Here is a 14,937-nt window from a genome sequence, read left to right on the forward strand (position 1 = left end):
AATTCCTTGGTAGACCCATCATATAATAAGTGCAGTATAACTTAAAGCAACATGATATATTATACAGTAATGTTTTAATTTAACTGGAAGCCAGAGATCATATGTAGTTTTCTGTAGTAAGCTTTGATGTTTTGAAACACAAATATATAAATTTTATGAGTTAATAGAACTTCAAACTAGTGTCTCAATTGTATTTTTACATCTAGTGAGTTATATCTTTAAAAAATCTTTTGCAAGTATAATCCACAATTTCTAATCTTTACAAAAGTTTGCTCCTTTTGTGATTCTTAACACCAATCTAGTATGCTTTCAATTCATTTTATGTGTTATCTAATTTGGAAAGACTATAATATTCCTATAACCTTTCTTTTCGGAATGAAAGAAAAATTGAGGCATCTTCTAAATTATATTGTAACTTCAGGCAAACTGATGTTATATTTTTAGCTTTAAAAAAAGTCCTCCCAGTGCTGCACTGTTTTGTTATTATTTTAAGATACACATTACACTCTTTTTGTTTTAAGTATTCGTACACAAGGAGGGGGTCCCTCAGCCCGGACTGCACCCTCTCACAGTCTGGGACCACTGTCTCCTAACTGCTGACCTGCCTGCCTGCCTGATCACTCCTAACTGCTCGCCTGCCTGCCTGATTGCCCCTAACCATTCTGCCTGCCTGCCTGATCACCCCTAACTGCTCGCCTGCCTGCCTGATTGCCCCTAACCGCCTCTGCTTAGGCCTCCGCTGCCGCGCTTCATCCAGAAGGACATCCAAAATAATGCCCGGGAGGTCACTAGGCTGTCCTATCTACTTAGCATATTATGCTTTTATTATTACAGATATATTGATTCCAGAGAGGAAGGGAGAGGAAGAGGGAGAGAGAGATAAAAGCATCAATGATGAGAGAGAATCATTGATTGGCTGCCCCCTGCATGTCCCCTGGGCAGGTGCCCTCATTGGGAATCAAACCATGACCTCCTGCTTCATAGGTAAATGCTCAACCACTGAGCCATGCAGGCTGGGCTTTCCTTCTGCTTTTTTATGGACCTTGGTGCTTCCTCTGAGTGGCCCTCCCCAGGGAACTGTGAATAACAACTGTCAAACTCTTTCTGGCCACTCTCTCTTGATCTGCACTTGTCTTCATCATACCTCGCCCAGGTGTGGTGGAAGCAGTTTACCATGCACTTCCACATTTATCAATAGAGCCCATTTCCAGGAGCATCTGAGGTTGAAACATGGTATCAGTGGTCTTTCACTGGGTCCCTGTCCAGCTCCCAAATAATTATTTCTTCTTCTTATAAAAAGTTCTGCTCTTTTGAAGCTCTTGACATTCGAGTTGACCATCCCCTATCCTACCTCTTCAATCAATACTTTGGATCCAGTTGGACTCTTGGTTCTCTTCTTTACCCCAAGTCCTGCCATTATCCTGGGTGACCATAGCACACATTTGTTTATTTATTTCACACTGTGGCATATTGCTTCATATTCATTATTTGACTTATGTCTATGTACCTTAACCTCTATTCATCTCCAACACCCTGGTTCTATAGCTACACTTGGATGTTCTGCACTCACAAAATCCTAAATTAAAATGTGAATCAATTATGCATTGTTAGATAGCAAATCACTCCAGAACTTAAAGGCTTAAAGCAATACATGCACACATAGTATGTTTTCATTCAGACCATTAAAAATGATCATCACTGATTTTAAAGCCCTGAAACAAAGTGTCCCCCACTCCAGGTCAGCTCTTGTCTGTGAATTTTCAAATCTTTATATCCATTTATCAGTGGTTTAACTTCTCCACACTTTAAATTTTCATGCTTTAAAATGTTCATATCCTTTGATCTAGCCTCACCTACTCTTCTTTGAGGACATATATGATATCATGTTCATCCCAACATTATTTATAACTAGAGGCCTGGTGCACAAAAATTTGTGCACTCAGGAGGGCCCCTCAGCCCAGCCTGTACCCTCTCAAAGTCTGGGACCCCTCAGGGATGACCACCTGATGGCTTAGGTCCGCTCCCCGGGGGTTTGGGCCTAAGCTGGCAATCAGACATCCCTCTGGCAGCCCGGCAGCCCTTGGGGGATGTCCACTTACCAGCAGGGAGCAGGCCTAGTTGCATTCGGATATCCTTAGCACTGCTGAGGAGGCGAGAGAGGCTCCCACCATCACCGCTGTACTGTCAGCTGTCAGCTTCGCTTGTGGCTGAGCAGACCTCCCCCTGTGGGAGCACACTGACCACCAGAGGGAAGCTCCTACATTGAGTGTCTGCCCTCTGGTCGTCAGTGTGTGTCATAGTGACCAGTCATTCCCAGTCACTCTGCTGTTAGGGTCAATTTGCATATTACCCCTTTATTATATAGGATAGAGGCCTGGTGTATGGGTGGTGGCTAGCTGGTTTGCCCTGAAGGGTGTCCCAGATCAGGGTGAGGGTCCCACTGGGGTGCCTGGCCAGCCTAGGTGAGGGGCTGAGGACTGTTTTCAGGCTGGCCACACCCCCTTCAGGGAGGGGGGTCCTGCTGGGGTGCCTGGCCAGCGTGGGTGAGGAGCTGATGGCTGTTTGCAGGCTGGCCAGCCCCTTCATGGTGGGGGTCCCCGCTGGGGTGCCTGGCCAGCCTGGGTGAGGGCCTGATGGCTGTTTTCAGGCTGGCCACGGCCCCTAGCCACCCAGGCTCCCAGTGGAGGCTGGCTGGAAGCAGGTATCTGGGGTTTATTTATCTTAATTGAAACTTTGTTGCCTTTTGTGGAGGCCTCAGCTGACCAGGGCAGGCGGGAAGCTTGGCTTCCTCCATCACTGGGGCAACCAAGCCTCCAGCTTGCTCCAGCTCCTTGGCTGCCGGCCACCATCTTGGTTGGATTAATGTGCATATAGTTGCTCTCATTGGCTGGTGGGCATGACTTGGGCATAGCAAAGGTATGGTCAATTAGCATCTTTGTCCTTTATTAGTGTAGATAGCAAAAATCTTATAATAACCTAAATCTCCAATGGTTAAGCGAACTCATGGAATTTTAAAGTGATCATAGAAAGTGATGTTTATAAAATGTTCATAATAGCATAGAAAAACTCACTATAAAATGATAATGGAAAGAAGAAGAAACCATTTGTATTTATAATATGAATGAATTATAAAAAATGTAAGCATCCTTTTTATGGCAGAAGATTTTAAAGTTTTAAATTGAGTTAATATAAAGTGAAATAAAGGCTTGACTGAATGAGACAGTTTATTTTTTTAAAATATTTGGTCACTAGAGGAGAAAGGCCAATATACCACAATAATTAGATATCTAAAAATGGCTTTGAGCCCGGCTGGTGTGACTCAGTGGTTGAACCTCGACCTATTAACCAGGAGGTCAAGGTTCCATTCCTGGTTAGGACACATGCCCGGGTTGTGGGCTCAATCCCCAATGTGGGGCATGCAGGAGGCAGCCCATCAATGATTCTCTCTCATCATTGATGTTTCTATCTCTCTCTCCCTCTTCCTTCCTCTCTGAAATCAATTTTAAAAAAGTAAAAATAAAAATGACTTGAGACTTATTTGAACTAACTCAAAACTACTGGCCTTTTGTTTATTTTAAAGTTTGTATTTTACATTGTATGCTTCATAAAGATACTTAGTGAGGGACTGCCAAAGTTTCAAGTGGAGTGGTCACTGCCAGACAAGTAGGGGCAGCTGTATAACAATTTCAGAAGCTGCTTATCAGAGGAAAAAGGAAGTCTAATGCGGAAGGGTGTGCTGTTTACAGAAAACAAATGAGGGAAGAGTATGGGGAAGGAGGAAATCAGCTGTTGGACGAAAGTGGGATTTAAGTATTTTTAAAATGTCAACCATTGGAGACAGTTGCTCTGCCACACAAAATTCTGAGGTCTGGTCACTGTCTACTTCTGTTGGACTAACAATTTGCTCGGCACTATTTTGAGAAAGAATTTTCACAGAACTGGCATATCTTTAGCCCCCTACGTTTCCTCTCATTGACTAATCAACATGTGTTGAAAAGCCTGTGGTGGAAATATCACAGACCCAGTGTGCTCATTTTAACTTTATACCTGCATCTTTGAAAATTTTTATTGCCACTTTGGTTGATGAATAATTAAGTATTATTTCACTAAGTATTGTCTCACAATGACATTTCATTAAATATTATTAATGTTGATGTTATTGCAGGTACCCCCCATTTCCTCCTTTTGCCCATCTCCACCTACCTCTGCCTCCCCCTCCCTTGTGCATCTGTGATTTTTAAAAAAAATATATTTTATTGATTTTTTACAGAGAGGAAGGGATAGGGAGAGAGAGTCAGAAACATTGATGAGAGAGAAACACCTATCAGCTGCCTCCTGCACACCCCCTTCTGGGGCTGTGCCCGCAGCCAAGGTACATGCCCTTGACCAGAATCGAACCTGGGACCCTTCAGTCCACAGGCCGACGCTCTATCCACTGAGCCAAACTGGTCAGGGATGCATCTGTGATTTTTGTTTGGATGTTTTATTTGTTTCTGCAGGAGGAAGAGGTAAGTAAATTATTGCTGACATAATTACTTTTTCATGGGTATTCATATAAATGTATTACCATGTTTCCTTATGATTTGTAAATTTAATATTGCGGTTATGACCATAAATTAAAACCTAAGCAAATTTAGTAGAGAATGAACTCTTTTTACAATGAAAGATGTTGGTATTATATTTTTTAGAAAGCATGCAGCAATTGTGGCTTTAAATATCTATTCTATCTAGATTTTTGGAAAAATAAGTCATATGGAAATTCCTTACAAAGCTACATGTCGAGTAAGCTTCTGAAACAACTGTCACAATCAAAACAATATAGCATGAGCTTGCTTCACTCTTGACAAATAATTTTCAGGAATTTAACTATAAGGCCTAATTACATATGACTTAATGCAGTAAGGGATGATTATCATTACTGCTTCCTCATTTAATAGTCCAATTTGGTATGTTCCTGAACCTGAAATGAGTGAATGACTTCTGACAGTGCATTATCACAACCTTAATACTATGGGGCCCATTAAGGCCCTCATATCCAATACTCAATGTTATTAAAATTATTGGCTCCATCCTATTGGCTAAGTAATTTGCTATTATATAAATGACTAGTACAGTAGTCTCCCCTTTTCTGCAATTTCACTTTCTGTGATTTTAGTTACCCATGGTCAACTGTGGTCCAAAAAATTAAAAAGAGAATTCTAGAAATAAACAATTCATGAATTTTTAATTGTTCACCTAAAAACGGTGATGAAATCTGAAGTCATTCTGCTCAGTCCTGGAGTCACCCCACCTTCTAGTTATTACAAAGTCTGCCTCCCACAGTTCCACCTTGTTCTCTTGGCTCCTGAGGTAAAGCCTGTGTAGTCCTTCATGGTGTTTGGGCTCCTCCTGCTCTGGGCTGTGAGTTATGGGACTAAAAAACTGCTATAAAACACATCTGGCCAGCATCAGGTGTCATGTGTTTGGCCATCTCCATACCGATAGGGCAGGAATCATTCCCTCACCAATGGGATGTAAGGAGGCATATCAGATAGAGGGTTCTAAAAAGAGAGGAAATGCTAATAGGTAAATTAGAGGAAATGTCGAAGTGTCTTTTAATAGGGACTTGATGTGCTCAGTTTTTTATGCTAAAAGGTAACTCTGACAGCAGAGTGGACAATGGAATAGAGCAGGGGCCCTCAAACTTTTTAAACAGGGGGCCAGTTCACTGTCCCTCAGACCATTGGAGGGCCTGACTATAGTTTAAAAAAAAACTATGAACAAATTCCTATGCACACTGCACATATCTTATTTTGAAGTACAAAAACAAAACAGGAACAAATACAATATTTGTATTTGCATGTGGCCCGCGGGCTGTAGTTTGAAGACCCCTGGAATAGAGGGGCAGACTGGAGTCAGGAAGGGAATAGGCTGCTTCCGTAATCTAGGTGGGAAATGATGACACTTGCTCCAGCTTTTAAAAAATGGGAGAAGAGATTCCCGTTTCCATAAGTGTTAGGAATTCAAGTTCACTGGGATTTAAGGGAGATGAACAATGGTCCCCAGGTTTCTAATTTATCAGTTGTTATGTGATGGTGCCAGTAATGCAGATAGAAGAGGTAGGAAGAGAAATAGAATTAAAGAAGAAACCAAGGGAGAAGAGGCTGGTTGGAAAAGAGATTGGTTAAAAATGTTTTAAATATTTTAGAGAAAGAAGTAAGTAAATCATAGGCCAAACAAGCATTGCTTGGCAATATCAGTCCCTGGATCATCATTGGTGGTCTTTGATGGAACAGTTTCAGAGCAGATCTGGACTAAAGGGGCCTGAGGGTTTGGAGTAGGGTGAAGAAGTGTAGACCATTACCATAGACCACTAAAGGGTACTGTGTGAAAAAGAGAAGGGATGACACAGAGCAGGGGATCATATTTGTAAGTGGTTTCTTTGTTTTGTTTTGTTTTTTTATTGATTAAGGTATTACATATGTGTCCTTATCTCCCCATTCCCCCCCCAGACCCTCACTCATGCCCTCACCCCCCTGGTGTCTGTGTCCATTGGTTATGCTTATATGCTTGCATACAGGTCCTTTGGTTGACTTCTACCCCTTACCCCCACCTTCCCCTACCTTCCCTCTGAGGTTTGAGCATCTGAGCAATGCTTCTCTGTCACTGGATCTGATTTTGTTCATCAGTTTATGTTGTTCATTATAATCCACAAATGAGTGGGATCATGTGATATTTGTCTTTCTCTGATTGACTTATTTTAAAGTGGAAGTGACTTGAGTCTTTCAGTTGAATGAACAATACATTCTAATTGACAGGGTGAAGTTGAAGATACAACATACTGAAGAATAACGGACTGAGATTCTTGAGGAGGAGCCAAATCCAGATTATAGGGTGTCAGTTATGTTGGGTGTGGGTGGCCCCTGGTGTATTCTTCCCAGACTCTGCATAGGGGGATGTTGTATGGAGTTATCATAAAATTAAGAGAGAATTTAAAAAAGAGAACTTCTATTAGAAATAACTTGAGGCAAATATAAAGTTCTGTAGGGTTGTAACCATTATTGGAAAATATTCCAAAAGCTTGGGGAAAAATTAAAAAAAGGCATGAGATGTATTTGTAAATAGTTTGATAGGACACAAACTGTGACATTTCTCTGTGTTCAAAGGCAAAAAAAAAAAAGAAAAGAAAAAGAAAAAAGAAAGAAAGATAGAGGACAGTTTATAGGCACAAGCAGTTGAACATGTTAATTAGGGAAAGGTTGAATTGTTGACTCATGGCTGTCATTCTGATAAGAAAAACATTCAGGAGTCCCAAGAGGCTGAAGTGCAGGAAGTAAAAGGGAGGAGTCTGAAAAGTAGAAATAGAGTTTGTGATGATAAAAATTTGGACAAACTCCAGGATGTGTTCAGGGGGTAGTTTATTGAAATGGAAAAGAAAATCTAGACTAGAGATTTCGTGTGTTGGTTAAATATATGGGGGTCAGAAATTGAAAAGATTGAGTCAATATTTATTGTTTTCACTTCTCATTAAAACTTGAAACCAGCATATAAGCATTATGTACACTAAAAACTTAACATCTCAATTATTAACTAAAAAACAAAGCAAAACAAAATTATTAGTCCTGTTTTTGTTGTTGTTCATCCTCGCCCAATGATATTGTTTTCATTGATTTTTAGAGAGAGTGGGAGGAAGGGGCAGAGACAGAGAGAAACATCGATGTGAGAGAGACACATTGCTTGGTTGTGTTGCCTCCTGCAGGCACCCTGATTGGTTTGGGGATTGAGCCTGCAACTGAGGTACATGAGCTTGACTGGAATCGAACCCTCAACCATTCAGTCAGTGGGCTGATGCTCTAAACCAGGGGTGGGCAAACTTTTTGACTCGAGGGCCACATGGGTTCTTAAACTGGACCGGAGGGCCGGAACAAAAGCATGGATGGAGTGTTTGTGTGAACTAATATAAATTCAAAGTAAACATCATTACATAAAAGGGTACGGTCTTTGTTTTTTTTTTTTGTTTTTTTTTTGTTTTTTTTAGTTTTATTCATTTCAAACGGGCCAAACCCGGCCCGCGGGCCGTAGTTTGCCCACGGCTGCTCTAAACTCTGAGCCAAATCAGTTAGGGCTATTTGTCCATTTGTGAAAGACGTTCAGTTATAGAATATGAAGCATTTGTCTGAGATCATGTAATAGAAAAGACCATAGATAGACCTTTGGGTTAGATCAGGTTTTGAATCTTGGCAGCATTTATTAGTTATGTTACCCCTCTAAGCCTTCTTTTGTGTCATCTATAAAATGACAAAAATAAAAGCATACCCATCATGAAATTGCTACTTTTGTTATCTGCTGCTATCAGTTTGCTCTATTAATTCACAATAGTGTATTTGTTTCCTATTGCTGCACTTACAACAAACTCTGGCTTAAAACAACACAAACTTAATCTCTGACAATTCTGAAGGTCAGATGTCCAAAATCAGTCTCATTGGCCTGAAGTCAAGGTGTCAACAGAGCTGGCTCCTTCTGGAGGCTCTACAAGAGAATCCGTTTCCTTGCCGCTGCCAGCTTCTAGAGACGCCCCGACTCCTTACATTGTGGCCCCTGCCTCCATCTTCAAAGCCATTGCATTCTGTCACTGACTTTTTCTGTCCTCACATTGCCTTCCCTGACCCTTTGCTCCCACCTCCCTCTTATAAGGACCCTTTGAGTCCACTTGGGCAACCCATCCTCATCTCCATCTCAAATCCTGAATTTGGTTTATTCTGCAAAGTACCTTCTGCTGTGAAAGCTAACATGTTCACAGATTCCAGGAATTAGGACACGGACTTCTTGGCTGGAGCGGGTGAGAGGGCATTATTCAGCTTACCACAGGCAAGTGCGTTAGAGAAGTTCGTGAGGGATGGATATGAATGTAGTGTAACTTTAGTCCAGCCCTGTGTCAAGTTCTAAGTTCCTTTCTTTTCTTTCTCAATGTCACCACCAACAAACAGCCCAAATTTGCAAATGGATAAATGAAAGCATGATAGATGTGAAAAATGGCCACCCTCTCCAACCCCACCTTTTTATTTTAAAAACTTGACTCTCTGCCCTGGCCAGTGAGTTCAGTGGTTAGAACATCAGCCACCTCTCGGAAGGGCTGTGGGTTCCATTCCCAGGCGAGGAGATGTACCTGAGTTGCAGGTTTGATCTCAGACTGGTTGGAGGTTCCAGTGAGTACGGGAGGCAACCAATCCATGTGTCTCTCTCACCTTTCTCTCTCTCTCTCTCTCTCTCTCTCTCTCTCTCTCTCTCTCTCTCTCTCTCTCTCATCAATGGGAAAAAAATCCTCCAGTGAGGATTAACAACAACAAAACCAACAACAACCAAACATCTTGGCTCACCAATTTAGAACCAGAAAGTATGCCATTCACTGCGCTCTCTCTTCTCTGTTTTCCCTGTGGAACAAGTGCCTATACCTCTGCACTTACCATTTCTGCAGACAAAGCAGCGGTGGCTTCCCACTGTTGCTAAAATACTCAAAACTCACTGCTGTCCCCACATCCCGCTTGCTGGAATTCTCATCTATTTGTACATTTATAGCATTCATGAAATTTAGGACACTAGAAAGAGAGGCTAGTGTTGAGACACAAATTGCAACCATCAACAGGCAGACATTAAGTGAAAATTACATCGATTAAGACAGAAATAAAAGTTAAGCATGTTGCATTTTCAGTTTATTTTTTAATTGTGTTTCTTGGCTCAGGAAAGTTCCCAATATAGTTCACACAGAACAGTAATCATCAGCTTCTCATAATAGATGCTTCATGTATGGTTATGCACTGTTGTTGTTGTGTGTTTTTTGTTGTTTTTTTGGATAAAGTTGGAGCAGCAAGACCCCACATCTGATGGTGGAGTTTCAGATTCCAATGTCTTATGTTTCATCGTTTCCAAATTCCACCTTTGCTTGATTTTACCTTGCTTAAGATATCCCAGCTGCTTTGTCTGTCTCCTTTCCCTGTATTTATGTATAAATTCCGAAGAATGCATTTTGCTTCTGCTATCTTTCACACGGCTCAGATGGAAGGGAAAGACGCTAAAACCCACTCTCCCTAATCTATCTCCCCATTCCTGATGCTGAGAAACGAAACTTAAATGCCTCTGAGGTGAGAAGGGAAAACGAAACTTACTCCATAGTTGTTAGAGGAGTGGCCTAGGCGGCTCCGCTCAGCGCAAAGCCCTGAGTCTCTTTGGGGCTCTGCCTACGGTCCCCTCTCTGTCACTCCCTTTCCGGGGGACGCGCCAACCAGCGGCTCTTTGGACACAGCAGGTCCCAGGTTTTCGAGTCCGGGGGTGAGGAATGGGTGGTACCGGAGGTGGGGTGGGGGCCACGTAGGGCTGGAGGTGGTGTGTGTTTCAAGGGGTGTCCCTGAGAAGGGACCTGGAGCAGAGATGTCCCGCGGGAGTCCTAGGTCTCCCATCAAAGGGGGAGGTGGTCCTGGAGCACCTCTCCGGCTCGCGCACGCGCGCACTGGCGTGAGTGCAGGGAGGTGTGGGTGCCTCTGGGCTCCCCGAGGCGGCGGCAGACTGGCTTTGCTGGCTGGGGCTGCAAGGGTGGGAGAGAAGCAGGGGAAAGGGTGATGGGCGTGGAGGTCTGAAGTCTGAAGGAGAGGGGAGAGTATCAGGCATTTAAGGGGTTCTCTTCTCAGAAACTGTGCTGGGATGGAGGCATTGAGGACACCATGTGATGTCACATCTTAGCACAGCCCCAAACAAAAACAAAACCCTAGACGTTGACAGCAGCTAGCAGCCTCGTCCTCTGTGCAGAATCTCAGGAAGGCCCAACTCCAAACTTGCAGAATTAGAATCTACATTTTAATAAAATCTCCCGGGTGACTCCTATGCACCCTTAGATTTCAGTGGCTTAACATAATAACAATCTATTTCTTATATAAAAGTTAAAAGGATGTATTCATGGTCAAGGGGCATGTATTTTCTATTGCTGCATTAGAAATGATCTCAAATTTAGTGGTTTAAGTCAATAGAAATTTATTATTTTATAGTTTCCATGGATTAGAAGTCCTGGCCTGGGGTAACTGAGTGAGTGTAAATATATGTATAAATAATTGCAGAGAGGAAGGAAGAGGGAGAGGGAGGGATAGGAACATCAATGATGAGAGAGAATCATTGATGGGCTGCCTCCTGCACACCCCACACTGGGGATTGAGCCCCAATCAGGGCATGTGCCCTAACCAGGAATCGAATGGTGACTTCCTGGTTCATAGGCCAATGCTCAACCACTGAGCCACACAGCTGGGCTTAACTGAATCTTTTACCCAGCATCTCACCAGGTTGAAATGGAGATGTCTTCTGGGGCTGTCATCTCATCAAGGCTCTGGGTGCTCATTCAGGTTGTTGGAAGAATCCAAGTCCTTACACCTGTGGGATTGGGGTTCCCTGTTTTCTTGAAAGCTGTTGGCTGGGGATTACTCTCAACCTTTAGATTCCACCCTCAGGTCCTAGCCATATGGCCCCCTCACAACAGGGTGGTTTATCTCTTCCAAGCCAGCAGGAGAACCTCTCCCCTGTCTGCTCTGAGAAGAGTCTTACATAATGTAAACTAATCATGGGAGAGGCTAGCCATTAAATTCACAGGTCCTGCCCACACTCAGGAGAGGGCTTATAGATTGGGGTAGCTGGAGTCATGGAGCCCATCTTAAAACTTGGCCCATTGCTGGTCAGCTCTTCTCCAGTGTTTCAAGAACTTGACCCCTTCAATCAGATGGCTCCACCATTTCCCACGCCTTCTTGTCCAGATTGGGCCATCTCCCCCACCCCCAATACATATGCACAATTTCACTCCTTTTTTCCCCTCTTGCCTTCTCTCTTTTTAAGATTCTTCAAATCAGAATTCAGATAAGGTGCTGACACTGCTGTCATTGGATAAGTCTCTAAGTTTGTTTTAATCTCTTTCATCCTCTTATAATTTATTTGTTAATAAGTGGATTCCTCCCTCACCCAGTCTTATAGAGAGTCTTCTAGATATCATTTAACATGCTCTGTCTTATAAATGTTTTGTGGTTGCTACTAGAGCTTTGGTCAAATTCAGGTTTGTTTATGCATGTATGTATGTATGTATTTTCTAGAGTATTCAGTAATGGTGCAGTTGTCCTATATGGAAGCAGATATTTGCCTCTATATTTTCCTGCTATCACCTGAAAATACTAAGATCTATTAATTCATTACGAGTTGTAAAATTATGATATTCCATCATTCCATCTCTGTATTTTCTGGGTTACCTCCAGCTACTGAAAATGTAACTTCCTACATATATTGGTTGGTAACTCAATGGTGTGATACTTACAGGAAAGGCAAGTTAGCTTCTTGATATCAGACATCCTTATTTTTTGATATATTAACATTAGATGTTATCTACAGATATTTTGCAATAAAAATGAGGAATTTAGTATACTTCTTTTTCTACTATTCATCCCTTTCCTAACTTCTTGTGATTTGTTTCTATATTGAATCAAATATGGAAAACCAGTAAATAGTAGTCACAGAATTATGATTATGTACACATTAATCATTGTAGAAACAGTCTACAAAATATAGTAGACTGGGAGATATAGTACTAGATCATTAAGACAACCATTTAAAATAGATATTGTTAACCTAAAGATATTGTTCCAAAGTGCGAGGAAATAAGCATTCATTTGAGATCAATAAGAAGAGCTACTTGGGAAGAATTCATATAGACAGAACCCCAATTATGTTCTGATTAGGAAACAAAGGCAAAGGTATTTATGAGAAAGGAAAGAGGAACCATTACGTCAATAGAAGAGTGGCATTTCTATTGGTGCTGATGACATAACATAGTGGCTCTAATTCCAAACAGTCTTTAAAAATTTTAGTCTGGTAGTCATAATATCTGCTTTCTTGTTATCTTTGCAAAAAGTTCTTTGGGATGCAGTGTTGCTTTAGGCCTAGTCTAAAGCTTTTTTTTTTTTTTTTTTTTTGCCCTGTTTTAACAGTCCAACTGTTTGAGGTATAAGATGTGCAAAGCAGTTCTTCTGGCATGGCAGCTCCAGCTCCATTTATTATTCTTTTACATTCGCCACTCTGCCTTTGATTAAGATATTTCCTTCCAAGTATCACTGATCCATCAGAAAATAGCACTGATCAGTTATTTAAAGCATCATTGGTTCTTTGTTATCAGGTGGCTCATTTTGAGTATGTCATGTCATTGTTGGTTCCTCATCACCAGGAAGGCTCATTCCTGGTATGGCAGGTCCCATGTAGCAGAGAAGTGGTTTTCTTTTTCTTTGGAACCTTAGGCCACATTTGAGCAATTAGAGCACCAGAAAAAAGGGAAGGCTTTTCCATCATTTTTCTTTAAGGGCAAACATTTTCTGTAGTTCCTTGAAGTTTCTCATCTGAAGTCTCATAGGACTGAGTAGTCATTTCAGAACACTAAGCAACCCTTATCTAAGTGTGCCTATACCATCAAACTATGCAAACAAAGTTTTATAACAGCAAACATTTCTATAATTCCTGGTCAAGGGCACGTACCTGGGTTGTGGGGTCACTCCCCACAACTGGTCGGGGCGTGTTCAGAAGGCAACTAGTCAATGTATCTCTCTCACATTGATGTTTCTCTCTCTTTCTCTCTCCTCCCCTCCCTTCCTTCCAAAAGCAATGGAAAAAATATCCTCAGGTGAAGATTAACAACAACAGCAAAAAGATGATGTCCAATGTTGAGTTGCTTTCCCAGTCAAAAATTAAAGGGAAAAAAAGAAAACAATAATTCTTAAAGTGTGGGCTTGCCCTCATATTTTTTATCAGATATGAAGGAGTTAAAGTAAGGAAATAAGGGAAATATGAAGATATAAGTGATACAGGTCTAGTCTGGAATCTTAAGTTAGTTGTTCACAACAGCTGTCATCTGCTTCATTTCCAAGTAATTTTAAAATTCCAAATCCTATATTGGCTGAGCCCTCAAATTAGGTATAAGCAATTTCTTTAAATTGGGAAACATGCCCTAGCTGGTTTTGCTCAGTGGATAGAGTCTCGGCCTGAGGACTTAAGGGTCCCAGGTTCTATTCTGGTCAAGAGTATGTACCTGGGTTGCAGGCTCAATCTCCAGCCCCGGTCCTGGTGTGCAGAAGGCAACCAATTGATGTGTCTCTCTCACATCAATGTTTCTCTCTCACTCTGTGACTCTCTCCCTCCCTTCCACTCTCTCTAAAAATTAATGAAAAAATATCCTCAGGTCAGGATTAAAAAAATAATAATAAATTGGGAACCATGAATCCAAGAGTTAACATCTCTAAATTTGTGCACACATTAAGATTACCTGAAATTTTAGAGGGATCAGGTGGGAAGGAAAATATATTTTTTAAATAAATGTTTTTATTCTATTTACAAATGTCTAATTTATCAAATTGCTGTAGGCCAGAGGTATCTTAGGATAGATAAGACAAAGATAAAAAAAACAGTGATATTGCATATAAAATAATAAAATTATTATAATTCTTATCAGTTCATTTAGTCCCATTATTAATTCTTATTGATCTTTATCTTTTTGTTAGCAGTTTTATGCATCCAGTTTTTCCTTAGAGTTGTATAAATTTTATCTATTTCAGTGCTAATGTTTTTAAAGTTATTAGAAACCTGCATTTTACAGTTTGTCAAGTTTTTTTTTTTTTTTTTTTTTAATGAATCTTTGAAGATGAGACACATTTGTAGGAATACTTTCCCCCCAGAGTATCAGAATAAAATAATAATTTTCTATAAATGATAAAAGACTAAAACATGGCTACAATTAAAAATCTGGTGAGAGTTCATATTCATACAAAAATAAATGATACAATTGACTTAGTTATCCATTCAAAACTTAGTTTAACCATATATTAATTATTTGTTTAAGTTCCTGTCTCCATGAACCTTCTACAACTTCCATCAACCTTCTGGAACATACATAAT

The 14,937-nt window shown here is 41.0% G+C and overlaps 1 protein-coding gene across 3 annotated transcripts in view; it reads left to right on the forward strand.

The window, feature by feature from the left end:
* The first annotated feature begins 10,136 nt into the window (after positions 1–10,136).
* The window catches only part of LOC132235396 (probable ATP-dependent RNA helicase DDX60), a 107,781-nt gene continuing 102,980 nt past the window's right edge, over positions 10,137–14,937 (forward strand). For 2 of the 3 annotated variants that reach the window (XM_059697678.1, XM_059697680.1), the window contains exon 1: positions 10,146–10,303. The gene's annotated coding sequence lies outside the window, so the exon portion shown is untranslated. Of the gene's footprint in view, positions 10,304–14,937 lie in introns of all 3 variants that reach the window. The other variant, XM_059697679.1, reaches the window with a different exon arrangement.

This window comes from Myotis daubentonii, chromosome 5 (genome assembly GCF_963259705.1).
Source record: "Myotis daubentonii chromosome 5, mMyoDau2.1, whole genome shotgun sequence".
Taxonomy (NCBI): domain Eukaryota; kingdom Metazoa; phylum Chordata; class Mammalia; order Chiroptera; family Vespertilionidae; genus Myotis; species Myotis daubentonii.